The sequence below is a fragment of the Pseudophryne corroboree genome, chromosome 3 (genome assembly GCF_028390025.1).
Source record: "Pseudophryne corroboree isolate aPseCor3 chromosome 3, aPseCor3.hap2, whole genome shotgun sequence".
Taxonomy (NCBI): domain Eukaryota; kingdom Metazoa; phylum Chordata; class Amphibia; order Anura; family Myobatrachidae; genus Pseudophryne; species Pseudophryne corroboree.
This window is the reverse complement of record NC_086446.1, coordinates 23,919,275-23,934,013: the sequence shown is the minus strand read 5'-3', so window position 1 is coordinate 23,934,013 and position 14,739 is coordinate 23,919,275. Positions and strand designations below refer to the sequence as shown.

Sequence of the window (14,739 nt, the reverse complement as noted above, 5' to 3'; positions counted from 1 at the left end):
GGTAGTCATGGTAGAACGACCACGCCCTCTTGCACCTCTGTTAATGGAAGAGGCTGTTCTTGCATGACCCCTGAACTTTACAGGGCGATGAAAAGATTGAAAGGACGGCCCTGTGTAGGGAAGTCGCTGCGGAGGCGCTGCAGAAGGAAGATAAGTGGACTTACCTCCTGTAGCCTTAGAAATCTATTTATCCAGCGCCTCACCGAAAAGGGATACTCCATCATAAGGTAGACCTTCAACCCATCTCTTGGATTCAGTATCCGCCAACCACTGTCGTAACCACAGAGCTCTGTGTGCTGAAACTGCCATAGACTAAATTTTGGAAGACAGCATCCCTATCTCCTTCACAGAGATATACAGCTGACTCCTAAATTTGTTGCACCAGTATTACTAGTTCCTCCGCTGGGAGATCCTCCTGAATTCCTGACACCAACTTCTGTGCCCAGGCCTCAATTGCCCTATTCACCCAGCAGCTAACTATAGCTGGTCTAAGGGTTACTCTGGCTGCTGTATAAATAGATTTGAGAGTATTTTCCAGTTTCCGGTCCGATGGCTCCTTAAGAGCGGTGGCCCCTGGAACTGGGAGGACGATTTTCATAGATAAACGAGAAACAGACGGGTCTACTGTCGGTGGGTTTTCCCATTTCCCTCTGTTATCAGCAGGAAAAGGATAAGAAGATAAATTTCTCTTAGAAATCTGAAACTTCCTATCCGGATGAACCCAAATCTCCTGAAGAAGGGTGTCCAGTTTTTGCGCTACCGGAAAAGTCACTGAAGACTTTTGCCTAGGTCCGAAAAAGGAAGGCTACACAGGAGCTGGATCCGAATCAGGAATTTTTAAGATATCTCTTACCGCCAAGATAAGTGCATTGATTCCTTGCGAACTCGAATCGGACTCCTCCTGAGGGTATTCATCTACCGACTCCTGGACGAACTCGCCTTCTTCCAGTGTTGGCATATCATCATCCAATACCTCTGATTGTAGCACCAGCAGGTAACTGGCGTATCTTAGATACCTGCTTAGAGGGAATGGAGACTTTTTGTGAAGAACCCACAGCAGAAGCTCAGTTTTCCACAGCTTTACCTAAATTCTGAGCCCACACTGGCTCAGGTGCTTGTTTCAAAGCTTCTCTATCTTTTCTTGCTGCGTCAAGTTCCGAAGATAAGGCGGACATTACCCCAGTTAAAAGAGATAACCAAACCGGCGCCGTCTCCTGAACATTTGAAGCGGGCTGTGATGCTGACTCCTCTGCACATTGATCACAATATAAGGAATTTTCAGAAGAGCACTGAGTAAATTTGTTTCCACAGCCTTTACAAGTAAATAATTTCTGTGAGCCCTTAGATACAGCTCCTCTTCCAGTCATGTTTCCAGTCTCACTGCACCACAGACTTAGGTGTAACAAGAAAAAACTAATTAGGAGGAGAGAGAGAGAGAGGAGAGCCCTAGAGGGAAGAGTTACCACCTATAGTACTGGTCTATGCACCCAGACAGTATTAATATAATGTATCTAACAGCAGGATATTATATATTATAATAAGCAGTATATATCTCCCCCTCAGCAACCCCACTATAATGGAACCTGGGGTTGTGCCTGCAGAGTCCCGTGCACCTGCTACACGCTGCTTTCAGGCCCGTGGAGCGCTAAGATGGCGCTCCGGCGTCTAGTGTGCAGATGCTGGGTTGCGCCTAAGCTCCACCCCCTACCGTCATGGCGCCTTTTTACCTCCATCCTGCTCCTTTAACTGAAGCACTGTGGGGACTGTGGAGCCGCCATTGAGTGCTCCGCTCTGCTGCTCTCCTCGCCGCCGTCACTTCATACAAAGCCGCCGTCTTATTCCTCCGAGCCGGTGGCGGCGGACTGCGGGGGGCTCTCATTGCCAGTTCTTATGCAGCTGCAATGGAGACTCCCCAGGACAGAGGTCCAGCAGTCGGAGACCCAGGCGCCGACTCCCTGCTCCATCGGTGCAGGGAGTCAGGGGCCAGCTGGCTCCCTGTTGTATCAAAATAAATTAAAATGAAATGAAAAGCAGCTGCAGAGAGTGCCTGGCTCTAAGGGGGGAGGGGCCATAGAGGGGAGGAGCCTGCCCCAGACTAAATTTTTTTAGAGTGCCCCCTTCTATACCCCAGTATAATATCCATCCCCAGCGTCCCCTATGGATGTTAGAGAAAATCATGTTGACCTTTTTACATGTCGAACTATAGACCGGACACCATATTGTCATAGCTTGATATCACAGTCTGTATTACAGTAACAGCGGGGTCTGCGCCACCTGTATTACGGTAACGGCGGGTCTGCGCCACCTGTATTATGGTAACGCCGTGGTCTGCGCCACCTGTATTACGGTAACGGCGGGGTCTGCGCCACCTGTATTACGGTAACGGTGGGGTCTGCGCCACCTGTATTACGGTAACGGCAGGGTCTGCGCCACCTGTATTATGGTAACGCCGTGGTCTGCGCCACCTGTATTACAGAAATAGGACACTAGAGTCTCAGCCACCCGTACAGGGATAATACAGCACCAGAGGCTGCTCCAGCTGCACTATAACAAGGCACCAGAGGCTGCTCCCCCTGTAGTACAGCAACCTGACTGACACCAGAGCTGCTCAGCCTATAGAATAATAATAATAATATTATCATAACCTGCTGCCAGACACAGCAATGGCTGCTCTCTGCTCCAGCAGCCTTGTGGGAATGATATAAGGAAAGCGGAGCTCAGACCTGGGGAAATGGCCGCCGCTCCTGACGTCACTACTCCTGCTGCCGGAATGGTCTACAAGAAAATGGCCGCCGGTCTCCCGCACTGAGGACATGCATTGTAATAGGCGGGGCTGTGGCCGTGGTTTGGGAGGGGAGGGGCCAGTCACCAGGAATCGGCCAGCGCCAATCATGCCCGTGTTCCACCTTACTTCCGGCCCGTGCGTTCCACACACAGGAAGTGAGTTTTCATCGCCTGCTGCAGCCTCTCAGTGTCCGTCGAGATCAGGTAATAGCGTCTTACTATACAGGGGCAGCAGCCTGTGGTGTCCTGTTATTATACTGGCGGAGATGCCTGTGGTGTCCTGTTACTATTAATAGACGGTGGAGCTGCATGTGGTGTCCTGTTGTTGTTGTTATTATTATTTTTATACAGGGGTAGCAGCCTGTGGTGTCCTGTTGTTGTTATTATTATTATTATTATTATTATTATACAGGGGGAGCAGCCTGTGGTGTCCTGTTGTTGTTATTATTTTTATACAGGGGGAGCAGCCTGTAGTGTGTTGTAGTTGTCATTATTCTTATACAGGGGGAGCAGCCTGTGGTGTCCTGTTGTTGTTGTTGTTGTTATTATTTTTATACAGGGGGAGCAACCTGTGGTGTCCTGTTGTTGTTTTTATTATTATTTTTATACAGGGGGAGCAGCCTGTGGTGTCCTGTTGTTGTTGTTGTTATTATTTTTATACAGGGGAAGCAGCCTGTGGTGTCCTGTTGTTATTATTCTTATACAGGGAGAGCAGCCTGTGATGTCCTGTTGTTGTTGTTGTTGTTATTATTATTATTATTATTATTATTATTATACAGGGGGAGAAGCCTGTGGTGTCCTGTTGTTGTTGTTGTTGTTGTTGTTGTTGTTGTTATTATTTCTCTTACGTCCTAGAGGATGCTGGGGACTCCGTAAGGACCATGGGGTATAGACGGGCTCCGCAGGAGACGTGGGCACTCTAAAGACTTTAGATGGGTGTGCACTGGCTCCTCCCTCTATGCCCCTCCTCCAGACCTCAGTTAGTTCCTGTGCCCAGAGGAGACTGGGTGCACTACAGGGGAGCTCTATTGAGTTTCTCTGAAAAAGACTTTTGTTAGGTTTTTTATTTCAGGGAGCACTGCTGGCAACAGGCTCCCTACATCGTGGGACTGAGGGGAGAGAAGCAGACCTACTTAACTGATAGGCTCTGCTTCTTAGGCTACTGGACACCATTAGCTCCAGAGGGTCGGAACACAGGTCTCATCCTCGCTGTTCGTCCCGGAGCCGCGCCGCCATCCTCCTCACAAAGCCGGAAGATAGAAGCCGGGTGAGTATAAGAAGAAAGAAGACTTCAAAGGCGGCAGAAGACTTCTGATCTTCACTGAGGTACCGCGCAGCGGTAACGCTGCGTGCCATTGCTCCCACATTCACACACACTGACGGCACAGTAAGGGTGCAGGGCGCAGGGGGGGCGCCCTGGGCAGCAATTATAAACCTCTAGGGACACTGGCATAGATATATATATATATATATATATATATATATACTGCGGAGGCAGTATATTACAGAACCCCCGCCAGTATAAAGATTTGAGCGGGACCGAAGCCCGCCGTTGAGGGGGCGGAGCTTGATCCTCCAGCTCTAACCAGCGCCATTTTCTCCACAGCACGCTGCAGAGAAGCTGGCTCCCCGGACTCTCCCCTGCTGAACACAAGTACAGAGGGCAAAAAAGAGGGGGGGGGGGGGCACATTTATTTGGCGCAGTGAGTGTAATATATATATATATATATATATATATATATATCAAATGTCGTTCTAATAGAGAGGGGTATGCATCCATCCACTCATCATGTATATGTTTTGTGTATATATATATATATATATATATATATATAAAAAGCGCTGTACTGACCGGGATTTTATTCCAGCGTCCGGTGGCGCTGGGTGTGTGCTGGCATACTCTCTCTTTGTCTCTGCAAAGGGCCTTATTGGGGGACTGTCTCCATATAAATATATATCCCTGAGTGTGTGGGGGTGTCGGTACGTGTGTGTCGGCATGTCTGAAGCGAAAGGCTCATCTAAGGAGGAGGTAGAGCAGATGATTGTGGTGTCTCCGTCAGCGACGCCGACACCTGATTGGTTGGATATGTGGAATGTTTAAAACGCAAATGTGTCTTTATTACATAAGAGATTGGACAAAGCAGAGTCCAGGGAAAAAACAGGGAGTCAATCCATGGCTTTGACTGTGTCACAGGGCCCTTCAGGGTCTCAGAAACGCCCCCTGTTCCACGTAGCAGACACTGATACAGACACGGATTCTGACTCCAGTGTCGACTACAATGATGCAAGGTTACACCCAAGGGTGGCCAAAAGTATTCATTATATGATTATTGCAATAAAATATGTTTTGCATATCTCAGATGACCCCTCTGTCCCTAACAAGAGGGTATGCATGTTTAAGGAAAAGAAACCTGAGGTAACCTTTCCCCCATCTCATGAGCTGAACGCTTTATTTGAAAAGGCTTGGGAAAATCCAGACAAGAAACTGCAGATTCCCAAGAGAATTCTTATGGCGTACCCTTTCCCCGCGCAGGACAGGTTACGGTGGGAATCCTCGCCCCAGGGTGGACAAGGTTTGACGCGCTTGTCCAAAAAGGTGGCGCTACCATCTCCAGACACGGCAACCCTCAAGGATCCTGCTGATCGCAGACAGGAAACTACCTTAAAATCAATGTATACACAAACGGGTGCCTTGCTCAGACCGGCAGTAGCGTCGGCATGGGTATGTAGCGCAGTAGCAGCATGGGCAGATAACTTGTCATCTGACATTGACACCCTAGATAGGGATAGCATTTTATTGACCTTGGGTCACATTAAAGACGCAGCCTTATATATGAGAGACACTGCGAGAGACGTTGGGTTGTTAGGTTCAAGAGCCAACGCCATGGCAATTTTTGCTAGGCGAGCCCTGTGGACCCACCAATGGACGGGTGATGCCGACTCCAAGAGACATATGGAAAATTTGCCTTACAAGGGTGAGGTTTTATTTAGAGAGGGTTTTGCGGACCTGGTTTCCACAGCTACCACGGTTAAATCTTCTTTTTTGCCTTATGTTCCCCCACAGCAAAAGAAAACACCTCAATATCAGATGCAGTCCTTTCGGTCGCATAAGTCCAGAAGAGGTCGGGGCTCTTTCTTCCTCGCCAGAGGTAAGGGTAAAGGGAAAAGAATGCCTGCTACGGCTAGTTCCCAGGAGCAGAAGTCCTCCCCGGCTTCTACTAAATCCACCGCATGACGCTGGGGCTCCACTGAGGGAGTCCGCGCCGGTGGGGGCACGTCTTCGACTCTTCAGTCAGGTCTGGGTTCTGTCAGGCATGGATCCTTGGGCGATGGAAATTGTATCCCAAGGCTACAAACTGGAATTCGAAGAGGTGCCTCCTCGCCGTTTTTTCAAGCCGGCTTTGCCAGGTTCTCCCCAGAGAGGGAAATAGGTTTAGCTTCAATTCAAAAGCTGTGTCAACAGCAAGTGATCATCAAGGTTCCCATAGTCCAACAGGGGAAAGGGTACTATTCAACCCTGTTTGTGGTCCCGAAACCGGATGGCTCGGTAAGACCCATTCTGAATCTAAAATCCCTAAACCTGTACTTGCAAAAAGTTCAAATTCAAGATGGTATCGCTCCGGGCAGTTATCTCCAGCCTGGAAGGGGGGGATTTTATGGTGTCGCTAGACATAAAGGATGCATACCTTCATGTCCCCATATATCCTCCTCATCAGGCGTACCTGAGATTCGCTGTACAGGACTGTCATTACCAGTTTCAGACGTTGCCGTTTGGGCTTTCCACGGCCCCGAGGATTTTCACCAAGGTAATGGCAGAAATAATGGTGCTCCTGCGCAGGCAGGGAGTCACAATTATCCCGTACTTGGACGATCTCCTGATAAAAGCGAGATCGAGAGATCAATTGCTGAAAAGCGTGTCGCTCTCCCTGAGAGTGCTGCAGCAGCACGGCTGGATTTTAAATCTACCAAAGTCACAGTTGATTCCAACGACTCGGCTATCATTCTTAGGCATGATTCTGGACACGGAACAGAAGAGTGTTTTTTCTCCCAATGGAAAAAGCCCAGAAACTCCAGAACATGGTCAGAGACCTGCTAAAACCAAAGAGAGTGTCAGTTCATCAATGCACTCGAGTACTGGGAAAAATGGTGGCGGCCTACAAGGCCATCCCCTTTGGCAGGTTCCATACGAGGACATTTCAGTGGGACCTTCTGGACAAGTGGTCGGGGTCCCATCTACAAATACATCAGAAAATAAGCCTGTCCCTCAGGGCCAGGGTGTCTCTCCTGTGGTGGCTGCAGAGTGCTCACCTTCTCGAGGGTCACAGGTTCGGCATTCAAGACTGGGTTCTGGTGACCACGGACGCGAGCCTCCGAGGATGGGGAGCAGTCACACAAGGAAGTAATTTTCAGGGACTATGGTCAAGCCAGGAGGCTTGTCTACACATCAACGTACTGGAATTGAGGGCCATATACAACGGCCTACGACAAGCGGAGAATCTTCTTCGCGACCTACCGGTTCTGATTCAATCAGACAATGTCACAGCCGTGGCTCATGTAAACCGCCAAGGCGGGACAAGGAGCAGAGTGGCAATGGCGGAAGCCACCAGGATTCTTTGCTGGGCGGGAAATCATGTAAGCGCTCTGTCAGCAGTCTTCATTCCAGGAGTGGACAACTAGGAAGCAGACTTCCTCAGCAGACACGATCTCCATCCAGGAGGGTGTGGACTTCATCAGGAAGTTTTTGCAGAGATAACAAGTCATTGGGGACTTCCTCAAATAAACATGATGGCGTCACGCCTCAACAAGAAGCTTCAGAGGTATTGTGCCAGGTCAAGGGACCCTCAGGCAGTAGCGGTGGACGCCCTGGTGACACCATGGGTGTTTCAGTCGGTCTATGTGTTCCCTCCTCTTCCGCTCACCTCAAAAATATTGAGAATCATAAGATGAAAAAGAGTGCAGACAATACTCATTGTTCCAGATTGGCCTCGAAGGGCCTGGTATTCAGATCTTCAGGAAATGCTCACAGAAGATCCGTGGCCGCCTCCTCTCAGGGAGTACCTGTTGCAGCAGGGGGTCTGCGTGTTCCAAGACTTACCGCGGTTACGTTTGACGGCATGGCGGTTGAACACCAAATTCTAGCTGGGAAAGGTATTCCGGAGGAAGTCATCCCTACTCTGATAAAGGCTAGGAAGGAGGTGACGGCGAAACATTATCACCGTAACCGGTAGGAAGTATGTATCTTGGTGTGAAGCCAAGAAAGCTCCTACGGAAGATTTCCCTCTGGGCCGTTTTCTCCACTTTCTACAGACAGGAGTGGCTCCATTAAGGTACAGATTTCGGCCCTATCAATTTTCTTTCAGAAGGAATTGGCTTCTCTCCCAGAAGTCCAGAATTTTGTAAAGGGAGTGCTGCACATCCAGCCTCCTTTTGTGCCCCCAGTGGCACCATGGGACCTTAACGTGGTGTTACGGTTCCTAAAATCTCACTGGTTTGAACCTCTTCAAACGGTTGAATTAAAATTTCTCACTTGGAAGGTGGTCATGTTGCTGTCCTTGGCATCTGCAGGGCGGATGTCCGGAATTGGCGGCTTTGTCTCGCAAAAGCCCCTATCTGATTGTCCATGTGGATAGAACAGAGTTGAGGACTCGTCCTCAGTTTTTGCCTAAGTTGGTTTCATCGTTTCATATGAACCAACCTATTGTGGTGCCTGTGGCTACGGGTGACTTGGAGGATTCCAAGTCCCTTGATGTAGTCAGGGTCTTAAAAATTTATGTAGCCAGGACGGCTCGGGTTAGGAAAACAGAGGCACTGTTTGTCCTGTATGCAGCCAACAAGGTTGGTGCTCCTGCTTCTAAGCAGACTATTGCTTGCTGGATCTGTAACACGATTCAGCAGGCTCCTTCTACGGCTGGATTGCCGTTACCAAATTCGGTAAAGGCCCATTCCACTAGGAAGGTGGGCTCTTCTTGGGCGGCTGCCCGAGGCGTCTCGGCTTTACAGCTTTGCCGAGCAGCTACTTGGTCGGGTTCAAACACTTTGGAAAGTTCTACAAGTTTGATACCCTGGCTGATGAGGACCTCGTGTTTGCTCATCGGTGCTGCAGAGTCATCCGCACTCTCCCGCCCGGTCTGGGGCTTTGGTATAATCCCCATGGTCCTTACGGAGTCCCCAGCATCCTCTAGGACGTAAGAGAAAATAAGATTTTAATCCTACCGGTAAATCTTTTTCTCCTAGTCCGTAGAGGATGCTGGGCGCCCGTCCCAGTGCGGACATATTTCTGCAAGGCTTGTATAAAGTTATTGCTTTCATAAGGGTTATGTTACAGTTAAGATCAGTCTTTGGCTGATGCTGTTTTGTTCATACTGTTAACTGGTTGTATATATTCCATGTTATACGGTGTGGATGGTGTGGGCTGGTATGAATCTTGCTCTTATATTAACAAAAATACTTTCCTCGTACTGTCCGTCTCCTCTGGGCACAGTTCTTTAACTGAGGTCTGGAGGAGGGGCATAGAGGGAGGAGCCAGTGCACACCCATCTAAAGTCTTTAGAGTGCCCACGACTCCTGCGAAGCCCGTCTATACCCCATGGTCCTTACGGAGTCCCCAGCATCCTCTACGGACTAGGAGAAAAAGATTTACCGGTAGGTTTAAAATCTTATTTTTTATACAGGGGGAGCAGCCTGTGGTGTTCTGTTGTTATTATTATTATACAGGGGGAGCAGGCTGTGGTGTCCTGTTGTTGTTGTTGTTGTTGTTGTTGTTGTTATTATTTTTATACAGGGGGAGCAGCCTGTGGTGTCCTGTTGTTATTATTCTTATACAGGGGGAGCAGCCTGTGGTGTCCTGTTGTTGTTGTTGTTGTTGTTGTTGTTATTGTTATACAGGGGGAGCAGCCTGTAATGTCTTGTTGTTATATAGGGGGAGGAGCCTGTGTTGTCCTATTATTAGTATACGGTGTGAGTCGTATACGAAGTGGTGTTCAGTAATTATTATTATTATTATTATTATAAAGAGGGATCAGGCTGTGGTGTCATTAGTATTATTATACAGGAGGAGCAGCCTTCAGTGTACTGTTATAATTATTATATGGGTGGAGCAGTCTTTAGTGTCCTGTTAGTTTATGCTACTGTGGGGATCTTCTAAGACCAAAATATCTGCAATCTCCCTATATTAGGCCTTTGTAACATATCGTGATTGGTGCAATTTGAAGCAAATGTGAGTGACAGGACCCAGACTCCTGTGTAATCTTATAACTATACTGATGCTCCTCACTTAACAACATAGGGGTGAGGAGGGTTTATTGGTTACTTATTGCTTTATTTCTACAGTATGTTACTTGTGTACTCCGGTGTTTCTTATAATTATACTTCTAGATCACTGAGTGTTTACTAGACGTCACATGAGGATGAGATGCCTCACTGATTCCCTGAGGATTATTATTATTATTTTCTCTATCGTCCTAGTGGATGCTGGGGTTCCTGAAAGGACCATGGGGAATAGCGGCTCCGCAGGAGACAGGGCACAAAAAGTAAAGCTTTAGGATCAGGTGGTGTGCACTGGCTCCTCCCCCTATGACCCTCCTCCAAGCCTCAGTTAGATTTTTGTGCCCGGCCGAGAAGGGTGCAATCTAGGTGGCTCTCCTAAAGAGCTGCTTAGAAAAGTTTAGCTTAGGTTTTTTATTTTACAGTGAGTCCTGCTGGCAACAGGATCACTGCAACGAGGGACTTAGGGGAGAAGAAGTGAACTCACCTGCATGCAGGATGGATTGGCTTCTTGGCTACTGGACATTAGCTCCAGAGGGACGATCACAGGTACAGCCTGGATGGTCACCGGAGCCTCGCCGCCGGCCCCCTTGCAGATGCTGAAACGAGAAGAGGTCCAGAATCGGCGGCAGAAGACTCCTCAGTCTTCTTAAGGTAGCGCACAGCACTGCAGCTGTGCGCCATTTTCCTCTCAGCACACTTCACACGGCAGTCACTGAGGGTGCAGGGCGCTGGGAGGGGGGCGCCCTGGGAGGCAAATGAAAACCTTTTTTGGCTAAAAATACCTCACATATAGCCTCCGGGGGCTATATGGAGATATTTAACCCCTGCCAGAATCCGTTAAGAGCGGGAGACGAGGCCGCCGAAAAAGGGGCGGGGCCTATCTCCTCAGCACACAGCGCCATTTTCCCTCACAGAAAGGCTGGAGGGAAGGCTCCCAGGCTCTCCCCTGCACTGCACTACAGAAACAGGGTTAAAACAGAGAGGGGGGGCACTAATTTGGCGTTAGAAATATATAAAAAAGATGCTATAAGGGAAAACACTTATATAAGGTTGTCCCTATATAATTATAGCGTTTTTGGTGTGTGCTGGCAAACTCTCCCTCTGTCTCTCCAAAGGGCTAGTAGGTCCTGTCCTCTATCAGAGCATTCCCTGTGTGTGTGCTGTGTGTCGGTACGTGTGTGTCGACATGTATGAGGACGATGTTGGTGAGGAGGCGGAGCAAATTGCCTGTATGGGTGATGTCACTCTCTAGGGAGTCGACACCGGAATGGATGGCTTATTTAGGGAATTACGTGATAATGTCAACACGCGCCAAGGTCGGTTGACGACATGAGACGGCCGACAAACAATTAGTACCGGTCCAGACGTCTCAAAAACACCGTCAGGGGTTTTAAAACGCCCGTTTACTTTAGTCGGTCGACACAGACACAGACAGGGACACTGAATCCAGTGTCGACGGTGAATAAACAAACGTATTCCTTATTAGGGCCACACGTTAAGGGCAATGAAGGAGGTGTTACATATTTCTGATACTACAAGTACCACAAAAGAGGGTATTATGTGGGATGTGAAAAAACTACCGTAGTTTTTCCTGAATCAGATAAATTAAATGAAGTGTGTGATGATGCGTGGGTTCCCCCCGATAGAAAATATGGGCGGTATACCCTTTCCCGCCAGAAGTTAGGGCGCGTTGGGAAACACCCCTTAGGGTGGATAAGGCGCTCACACGCTTATCAGAACAAGTGGCGGTACCGTCTATAGATAGGGCCGTCCTCAAGGAGCCAGCTGACAGGAGGCTGGAAAAATATCATAAAAAGTATATACACACATACTGGTGTTATACTGCGACCAGCGATCGCCTCAGCCTGGATGTGCAGAGCTGGGGTGGCTTGGTCGGATTCCCTGACTAAAAATATTGATACCCTTGACAGGGACAGTATTTTATTGACTATAGAGCATTTAAAGGTTGTATTTCTATATATGCGAGATGCACAGAGGGATATTTGCACTCTGGCATCAAGAGTAAGTGCGATGTCCATATCTGCCAGAAGATGTTTATGGACAGTGGTCAGGTGATGCAGATTCCAAACGGCACAAAGGTGTATTGCCGTATAAAGGAAGAGGAGTTATTTGGGGTCGGTCCATCGGACCTGGTGGCCACGGCAACTGCTGGAAAATCCACCGTTTTTACCCTAAGTCACATCTCTGCAGAAAAAGACACCGTCTTTTCAGCTTCAGTCCTTTCGTCCCTATAAGAGTCATATCTGCCCAGGGATAGAGGAAAGGGAAGAAGACTGCAGCAGGCAGCCCATTCCCAGGAACAGAAGCGTTCCACCGCTTCTGACAAGCTCTCAGCATGACGCTGAGACCGTACAGGACCCCTGGATCCTACAAGTAGTATCCCAGGGGTACAGTTTGGAATGTCGAGACGTTTCCCCTGCGCAGGCTCCTGAAGTCTGCTTTACCAAGGTCTCCCTCCGACAAGGAGGCAGTATGGGAAAAAAATCACGAGCTGTATTCCCAGCAGGTGATAATTAAATTACCCCTCCTACAACAAGAAAAGGGGGTATTATTCCACACTATATTGTGGTACTGAAGCCAGAAGGCTAGGTGAGACCTATTCTAAATCTAAAAAAATTTGAACACTTACAAAGGTTCAAATCAAGATGGAGTCACTCAGAGCAGTGATAACGAACCGGGAAGAAGGGGACTATCTGGTGTCCCAAGACATCAGGGATGCTTACCTCCATGTCCCAAATTTGCCCTTATCACTAAGGGTACCTCAGGTTCGTGGTACAGAACTGTCACTATCAGTTTCAGACGCTGCCGTTTGGATTGTCTACGGCACCCCGGGTCTTTACCAAGGTAATGGCCGAAATGATGGTTCTTCTTCGAAGAAAAGGCGTCTTAATTATCCCTTACTTGGACGATCTCCTGATAAGGGCAAAGTCCAGGGAACAGTTGGAGGTCGGAGTAGCACTATCTCGGATACTGTTACAACAGCAGGGGTGGATTCTAAATATTCCAAAATCGCAGCTGATCCCGACAACAAGTCTCCTGTGCTTAGGGATGATTCTGGACACAGTCCAGAAAAAGGTGTTTCTCCCGGAAGAGAAAGCCAGGGAGTTATCCGAGCTAGTCAGGAACCTCCTAAAATCAGTGCATCATTGCACAAGGGCCATGGTAAAAAAATGGTGACTTCCTTCGAAGCAATTCCAGTCGGCAGATTTCATGCAAGAACTTTTCAGTGGGATCTGCTGGACAAATGGTCCGGATCGCATCTTCAGATGCATCAGCGGATAACCCTATATCCAAGGACAAGGGTGTCTCTCCTGTGGTGGTTACAGAGTGCTCATCTTCTAGAGGGCCGCAGATTCGGCATTCAGTTTTGGATGTTGGTGACCACGGAGGCCAGCCCGAGAGGCTGGGGAGCAGTCACACAAGGAAAAAATTTCCAGGGAGTGTGATCAAGTCTGGAGATTTTTCTCCACATAAATATAGCTAAGGGTAAATTTATAATGCTCTAAGCTTAGCAAGACCTCTGCTTCAAGGTCAGCCGGTATTGATCCAGTGGGATAAAACATCACGGCAGTCGCCCACGTAAATAGACAGGGCGGCACAAGAAGCAGGAGGGCAGTGGCAAAAACTGCAAGGACTTTTCGCTGGGCGGAAAATCATGTGATAGCACTGTCAGCAGTGTTTCATTCCGGGAATGGAAACTGGGAAGCAGACTTCCTCAGTAGGCACGACCTCCACCCGGCAGAGTGGGAACTTCATGGGGAAGTTTTCCACATAATTGTAAACCGTTGGGAATTACCAAAGGTGGACATGATGGCGTCCCGTCTGAACAAAAAACGGGACAGGTATTGCGCCAGGTTAAGAGACCCTCAGGCAATAGCTGTGGACGTTCTGGTAACACCGTGGGTGTACCAGTCGGTGTATGTGTTCCATCCTCTGCTTTTCATACCTAAGGTACTGAGAATTATAAGACGTAGAGGAGTAAGAACTATACTCATGGCTCCGGATTGGCCAAGAAGGACTTGGTACCCGGAACTTCAAGAGATGCTCACAGAGGACTTATGGCCTCTGCCGCTAAGAAGGGACTTGTTTCAGCAAGTACCATGTCTGTTCCAAGACTTACCGCAGCTGCGTTTGACGGCATGGCGGTGGAACGCTGGATCCTAAGGGAAAAGGCATTTAGGAAGAGGTCATTCCTACCCTGGTCAAAGCCAGAAAGGAGGTGACCGCACAACATTATCACCACATGTGGCGAAAATATGTTGCGTGTTGTGAGGCCAGGAAGGCCCCACGAAGAAATTTCAACTCGGTCGATTCCTGCATTTCTTGCAAACAGGAGTGTCTATGGGCCTCAAATTGGGGTCCATTAAGGTTCAAATTTCGGCCCTGTCGATTTTTCTTCCAGAAAGAATTGGCTTCAGTTCCTGAAGTCCAGAAGTTTGTCAAGGGAGTATTGCATATACAACCCCCTTTTGTGCCTCCAGTGGCACTGTGAGATCTCAACGTAGTTCTGGGATTCCTCAAAACACATTGGTTTAAAACCAGTCAAATCTGTGGATTTGAAGCATCTCACATGAAAAGTGAACATGCTCTTGGACCTGGCCTGGACCAGGCGAGTGTCAAATTGGTGGTTTTTTTCTCAAAAAAGCCCATATCTGTTTGTCCATTCGG

The 14,739-nt window shown here is 48.5% G+C and overlaps 1 protein-coding gene across 1 annotated transcript in view; it reads left to right on the top strand.

Moving 5' to 3' along the window:
- Positions 1-2,929: 2,929 nt before the first annotated feature.
- LOC135054565 (zinc finger protein 271-like) overlaps positions 2,930-14,739 on the top strand; it is a 58,795-nt gene continuing 46,985 nt past the window's right edge. The window contains exon 1 of the mRNA XM_063957719.1: positions 2,930-2,988. The gene's annotated coding sequence lies outside the window, so the exon portion shown is untranslated. The remainder of the gene's footprint in view (positions 2,989-14,739) is intronic.